This window comes from Elephantulus edwardii, unplaced genomic scaffold (assembly GCF_000299155.1).
Source record: "Elephantulus edwardii isolate Elephantulus edwardi_28Jun2011 unplaced genomic scaffold, EleEdw1.0 scaffold00307, whole genome shotgun sequence".
NCBI classification, from domain to species: Eukaryota; Metazoa; Chordata; class Mammalia; order Macroscelidea; family Macroscelididae; genus Elephantulus; species Elephantulus edwardii.
In genome coordinates, this window is record NW_006400057.1 from 713,716 (window position 1) to 720,440 (window position 6,725).

At 45.4% G+C, this 6,725-nt stretch overlaps 1 pseudogene; it reads left to right on the plus strand.

Annotated features, from left to right (window-relative positions):
• The window catches only part of LOC102865254, a 21,724-nt pseudogene extending 18,445 nt beyond the window's left edge, over positions 1-3,279 (plus strand).
• Positions 3,280-6,725: the final 3,446 nt, after the last annotated feature.

Genomic DNA, 6,725 nt, shown 5'->3' on the forward strand with positions numbered 1-6,725 from the left:
TCAGTTGGCCAAGTGGTTGTTCTCCAGATTTCTTGGCACAACTTGGTGAGCACATCCACAGCAGCATCTGTTAGCTGAAATATGTCAATTGGTATACCATCTATTCCGGGGGCCTTATTTTTTGCTATTTCCTTCAGAGCAGCTTGAATCACAGTTCAAAGGCATCAATTCTTTTTCTGTCATCCTCATTAATTGTCCACCTTTCAGATACATAGCAAGTTATCAGAAAGACCATGGCTTGAATTAGACTGACATCATTACTCCTCGATAATTTGGAGAGATCCCTAACTGCAGATTTCCCCAGTGCAATGCGTCTCCTTACTTCCTGATTGCTGTTAACAAGGGTATAAATTGTGGATCCAAGCAAGACAAAACTGTTCACAGTTTCAATCTTCTCTTCGTCCATCATGACTATGAAAAGAGATTTGTCTGTGTGGATCATAACAAGTTGTGGCTGACATTGAGAAGAATGGGAATCCTAGAGCACTTGATTGTGCTCATGTGGAACCTAAGGAATGGATTGAGAAATGATGGTACACTCACATGATGGAATACTGCACAGCACACAGGAGCAATGATTTTGTAAATTACTTCCTAACTTGGGAGGGACGGGAGAGCATTATGCTAAGTGAGCTAACTCAATGTTGTAAGGACTAATTCAGTATAAGACCATTTTGGTAATGACAACAGTCCAGAATGAGATGCATAGCAAGGTGGAGGGGGGTGGGCAGGGGAGAGAGAGAAAATTGTGCAACAATGAAAGAATCTTTTTAAAGAGAAAAGCGAACTGGGGTGGGGGTAGGGAGGGAAATGTGCAACAATCAATGAGTGGAAATCCAAGTTTTCCATAAACTTTTGCTAAAATATAAATTTAAAAAAAGAAGACCATTATTGTAGAATATGTACGAAGATCCAAGTGGGGGAGTGTGGGAGCAGAGGGGTGAGGATGGGCAGGGTAATTAATTATAGGGTCACACAATTTGATGGGTAAAGGAAAGGGGAAAGATTCGGTGTGTAAAACAATGTATATGAAAAAAAAAATACCAACACAATGTATATGAACTTTGTAAGTGAATCAGTATAACAGAAAATTTTTCTTTTAAATTTTGAGGGAGACTGGAGCAAGACTCTGTTAAAAGTGAAATAGGGCGAAATCCTAGTGTCTGCGATGAAGAGACCATGGAGAAACTGTGGCAAGGTGTAACTAGAGGAGCCCTGAGGTAAAGGCCACAGTTACAAGTTTTACTGTTCTTACTGGGTGATGATGGTAGGAAAAGCTGACTGCCGAACTGAAACTCGAGTCTGGACTAATTGAGGAATTTTGCCTTGAGATTGCTGGCCTAAAAAATGGACTTGAATTGGGTGGTATTCTTTGCCTCCCCTACTCCCCAGCCTCCTCTAACCCCCAGCTTACTTCCTTAAGAAATTCCTCTCTCCATGTGGGCAGTGTTTGTGCTGCGCAAGCCATCAGGGTGGCAGCTGCGGCCTAAAGCTGAAGCCAGGCCCACAGAGGGGCTGCACCAGGGTAGATAAGGGGGGGCCCTGAGCTGGGGGACACGTCCAGCGTGTGGTGTACACCACGCCTCAGGCCTCTGAGCACCGCTTGGGCCGAACCAGAGAGCCAACTGTTAATGTCCAGCCCCAGGTGAGATCCAAGCTACCACTTGCTCCTCGGGGCCCACATCAAGGAGCACCACAACCCAGCCACTGGGCTAAACTCAATGTTACTGACCTCTGCCTCCCTGGCCAGGTCCCCTTGAAGAAGGCTCAAGAAATTGGAGCTGGGACAGGGACGGACCTCAGGCTCTTGTTCCAGAGCCCCCCCCCCCCGGTCAGGCAGATCATGGGGTAACCCTGCCTGGCTCACTACCCCCAGCTGTGGCTCTTCCTCTCCCGCCCAGGACCAACCTAGAATCTTGGTCCAAGTCTGTGAGCAGTGGAGACTAGTGCCCAGTGGGGCCTTGGGAGGGCACTGTGGGGCGGGAGAGTTTGGGGCTGCCCTGAGCCTGTTGGTCCTCCTGCCTGCGCCCCCCCCCCCCTTGTAGAAGCAGCACCTCTCTCCCGCCTTGGAGGCTTTCCTGGACCACACACCCTGCTTAGCATAGGAACAGAGCCCCCTGCCTCTCAGGGCTCCTTCCACGTGCTATCTGCTCGGTCCCACTGAAGACAAGTTGGCTCGTCACACGTTGCTGCTTGGCTCCAGTCATGGTGGCCTCTGAAATCTGGGAAACACATGTTTCCTGAATGCTGTGCTCATGGCCTCTTCCGGACTTCTGTCTTCGAAGGGTCTTTAGGCAAGAGGTGCCTGGAGGGGGTCGAGCCCAAAAGCTCATTGAAGCCTTTGCAGATGTGATTGGTGCCCTCTGGCACCCTGACTCCTGTGAAGCTGTGAATCCTACCCGATTTTGAGCTGTCTTCCAGAAATATGTTCCTTCTTTCCTCTGGGTACAGCCAGCAGGATGCTCAAGAATTCCTGAAGATCCTCAGGGAGCAGCTGCATCTGGAAATCAAGCTCTGAGGCTGCCAGGCTCCTCCAATCCTGGCCCACCAGCCAGTTCCCTCTCCACCCCGTGGAGGAGAGGCTCTTCTAGAAGAAGTGGAGCTGAGTGGTGATGACCGAGCCAACCCAATGTGGAAGCGTCACCTGGAGCAAAAGGACAGCAAAACTGTGGACCTGTTTGTGGGCCAGGTGAAAAGTTGCTTCCAGTGCTAGTCCTGTGGTTTTCGCGCCACGGTCTTTGATGCTTTTTGGACCTGTCCTTGCCCATTCTCAAGAAGGGCTTTGCTGGGGGCCAGGTATCTCTTCAGGATTGTTTCAACCTTTTCACCAAGTAGGAAGAATTAGAATCGGAAAAGGTCCCAGTGTGTGACCGTTGTCGGCAGAAAACATGAAATACTAAAAAATTGACAGTACGATTCCCCCAAATCCTCCTGCTCCCTTTGAATAGAATTTTCTGCCTCCCGTGGCTCCATTGAGAAACGTTCAGTAGGTGTAGACTTCCCACTCCAATGACTCAGTCTAGGGGATTTTGCTAGTGACAAAGCAGGAAGCCCCAGTACCAGCTCTATGCCTTTTGCAATCACTCTGGCAGCATCTGCTATGGTCACTACACAGACCTGTGCCAGTGCCAGACTGGTTGGCATGTCTACAATGATTCTCCTAACTCCTCTGTCAGTGAAAACCAGGTGGCATCCAGAGAGGGCTGTGTGCTGTTCCCACCAGCAGATGCAGGGGCGCCCAGTGCCTGTGACGTTCCCTTTAAGCCCCAGCACCTGTGAATCCCTTGACACCCTTAAGTCCCAGACTTCCCATTTACCTCAGAGAAGGCTATTTTTGGGTCTTTTTAATGGGGACGGGAGGAAGGGGTGGTTATTTTTTTTTTTAATTAAAAAATACACTTCTACCTGGAGGCTTCTTGTCTCCTAGCCCTATGTACAGAACTCACCAGGCCTGTGCCCATATACAGCCCCCAATCCCTCTGCAGTTTCACTTTTTGTGAATAAATTTATTGTTGTTATTGTTGTTGTTGTGTGCCATCAAGTCGTTTGCGACTCATAACGACCCAATGTACAACAGCCCTAAACCCTGCTCTATCCTGTGCCAATCGCACTGCCCCTGACACACCCATCCCAATTACCCCAGTCACTGAATCAATCCATCTCAAAGAGGGTCTTCCCCTCCTGCGCCGTCCCTCCACCCTTCCAAGCATGATGTCCCTCTCCAAGGACCTGTCCCTCCTTGCAACATGTCCAAAGTATGTCAGACGAAGCCCCAGAAAATTCCTCTCTCAGTACCACAACTGTGAGTAAAGTCTATAAGTCAACAATGAACGTTGAACCTAGTGATGGTTGGAAATAGGTGCAGGAGCGTGGGGAGTGGTATATCTGACCTAGCAGCTGTTTGCTGCTATGGACATTATTGATATAGTTCTCCTTTATGAAGTGGATAGAAGTCAGAATTGGCCACCACCACCCTCAAGTTGCATCTGCTCCTTTCACACCATCCTATTTCCCAAAGAAAAGGTCCAAAATGAAGGGATGCTCAATGATAGCTCTGGTAGACGCAAAAGCTTCTACCCATCAGAGTATCTAAAAGCTGTATGGAGAACACAGCACAAAGAAGAGACTTGAACAACAGGCACGGGCAGCCATTGCTAGGTGCCTTTATGTTTCACTCTGTGCTTCCAAACGCTTCACAAGACAAAATAAATTTGCTAAGGATGACTACTTCTTCTCATGTTTTATCCTATCTATAGTGTCCAGGGAAACATAGATATTCATTAATTTTTCAAAATCCATCTTATCTAATACAATTTTAGGATGTCTCAATTGTCAAATCACTTGCTAAGCATCTGAGAACTGGATAAAGAATAGGGATAAGAGAAGAAGAATTGATGCTTTTCAGCTGTGGTGTTGAAGAAGAACACTGAACAAATTGACGGCCGGAAGAACAAACAAATATGTCTTGGAGACGGTGCAGCCAGAGTGCTCTTTGGAGGCAAGAATGATGAAGATTCACCTCACATACTTTGGGCATGTTGCTAGGAGGGGCTCTTTCTTGGAGAAGGACATGATGCTTAGGAAGGTTGAGGGTTGGTGAAGGAGAGGAAGACCCTTAAATTGACTACATCTGTGGGAGAAATAGTTGGAGAAGCTCAATATTGGTAGTCAAAACTAGGCCAGAGCAGACTGTTGGTCAGACAGTTGCTCTTGTGCAAGTTCAAATTGAGGCAAAGAAAATGAAAATAAGTCCACGAGAACCAAGATATGATCTTGAATCTATTCCATCTGGTTTTCAAGTTCATCTGAGGAATAGGTCTGAGGCATTGAACACCAATGATTGAAGACTGGATGAGTTTTGGGATGATATCAAGGATATCATTCATGCAGAGAGCAAAAGGTCATTACAAAGACAGAGGAGAAAGAAAAAACCGAAATGGATGTCAGAAGAGACTCTGACAATTACACTAGAACATCGAGAAGCCAAAACAAAGAGAAAACATATCTAAGTAAAAGAACTGAAGAAGTCAAAGTGAAACTCCAGAGGACAAAACAAAGCAATTTGAATTTGCACAAGAGCAATTGATGTTCTGATCCACAGACTGCCTCTGGCCTAGTTTTGACTGCTGATACTGAGCTTCTTCAGCTTTTTCTTCCACAGATCTTGTCAATTTGAATGTGCAGAGAGTTCAACTTGTTTAATGAAAAGGGAAGAACTTCATTCTGCATTTCTCAAGCTTGAAGAACTGAAAATAAATTTAAACCTTGAATTGAAATATAGAAAGATGTTCTGGGCAATATATTGAATGACCCAAAGATCATCAAAAGAAGATGGAGGGAATACACAGGATTACTGTACCAAGAAGACCTAATTGACACTGAAAAATTTCAGGAAGTATTATATGAGTAGAACCAATGGTAAGGACAGAGGAAGTGGAAACTGCATTGAAGGCACTGGAAAGAAAGAAGGTCCCAGGAATTGATGGGCTACCAACTGAATTGTTTCAATTAACAGATGCAGCAGTAGATGCATTTATCAGTCTATGCCAGGAAATTTGGAGGACAGCTGCCTGGCCAACAGACTGGAAGAGGCCCATATTTGTTCCATTTCCAAGAAAAGTGATCCAACAAAATCATTAATATCCCATGCAAGCAAAATACTGCTGAAGATCATTAAAAAAATTACTTGAACAGTTCATGGATAGGGAATTTTCAGAAGTTCAAGCAGAATTTAGAAGAGGCCAGAAGCCATGGCCCCTGAGATATCATTGCTGATGTCAGATGGATCCTAGCTGAAAGAAAATTCCAGAAGAATGTATTTGCGCTTTATTGACTATGCAAAGGCATTTTACTGTGTGGATAATAACAAGTTGTGAATGGTATTAAGAAGAATACGAGTCCCAGAGTGCTTAACTGTACTCACGTAAAACCTTTATCTGGACCAGGAGGCTGTTGTGCAAACAAAGCAGGGGAACACTGTTGTTGTTATGTGCCATTGAGTTGTCTGCAACTCATAGAGACCATATGTACAACAGCTCTGAACCCTGCCCTGTCCTGAGCCGGTCTCACTGACTAGAAACACTCCCATTGTCCCAGTTACTGTATCAATCCATCTAATATGGGATTTTCCTCTCCTGTGCTGTGCCTCCATGCTTCTGAGAATTATGTCCTTCTCCAAGGATCTGTCTTTCCTGGCCACATGCCCAAAGTATGTGAGAGGGAGGTTTAAAATATTAGCCTTCCGGGGGAAGAAGAACAAACTGGGGAGGAGGGTAGTAGAGAGAATGGTGCAACAATGAATGAATGAAAACCCAAAATCTCTGTAAATGTTCATTAAAACTAATAAAATTTAATAATAAAAAAAATATTAGCCTTCAAGGAGAAATTTGGTTTCACCCTCTTCAAGACAGACTGAATTGTTTTCTTGGAAGTCTATGGTAGGTTCAAAACTCTTCTCTAGCACCACAATTCAAAGGCATCAATTCTCTCTGATGCACAGCAAGTAATGGAGAAGACCATGGACTGGATCAGGCGCACCTTAGCCTCTAGACTGACATCCTTGTTTCTCAGTACTCTGGAAAAGGCCCTGACAACAGATTTACCTAATGCAATTCATCTTTTGATTTCCTGACTGCTGATGCCAAGAGTGTTGATGTGGAGATGAGCAAGCTGTAATTGTTAACAACTTCAATCTCCTCCATCCACCATTGTGTTGCCAATGGGCC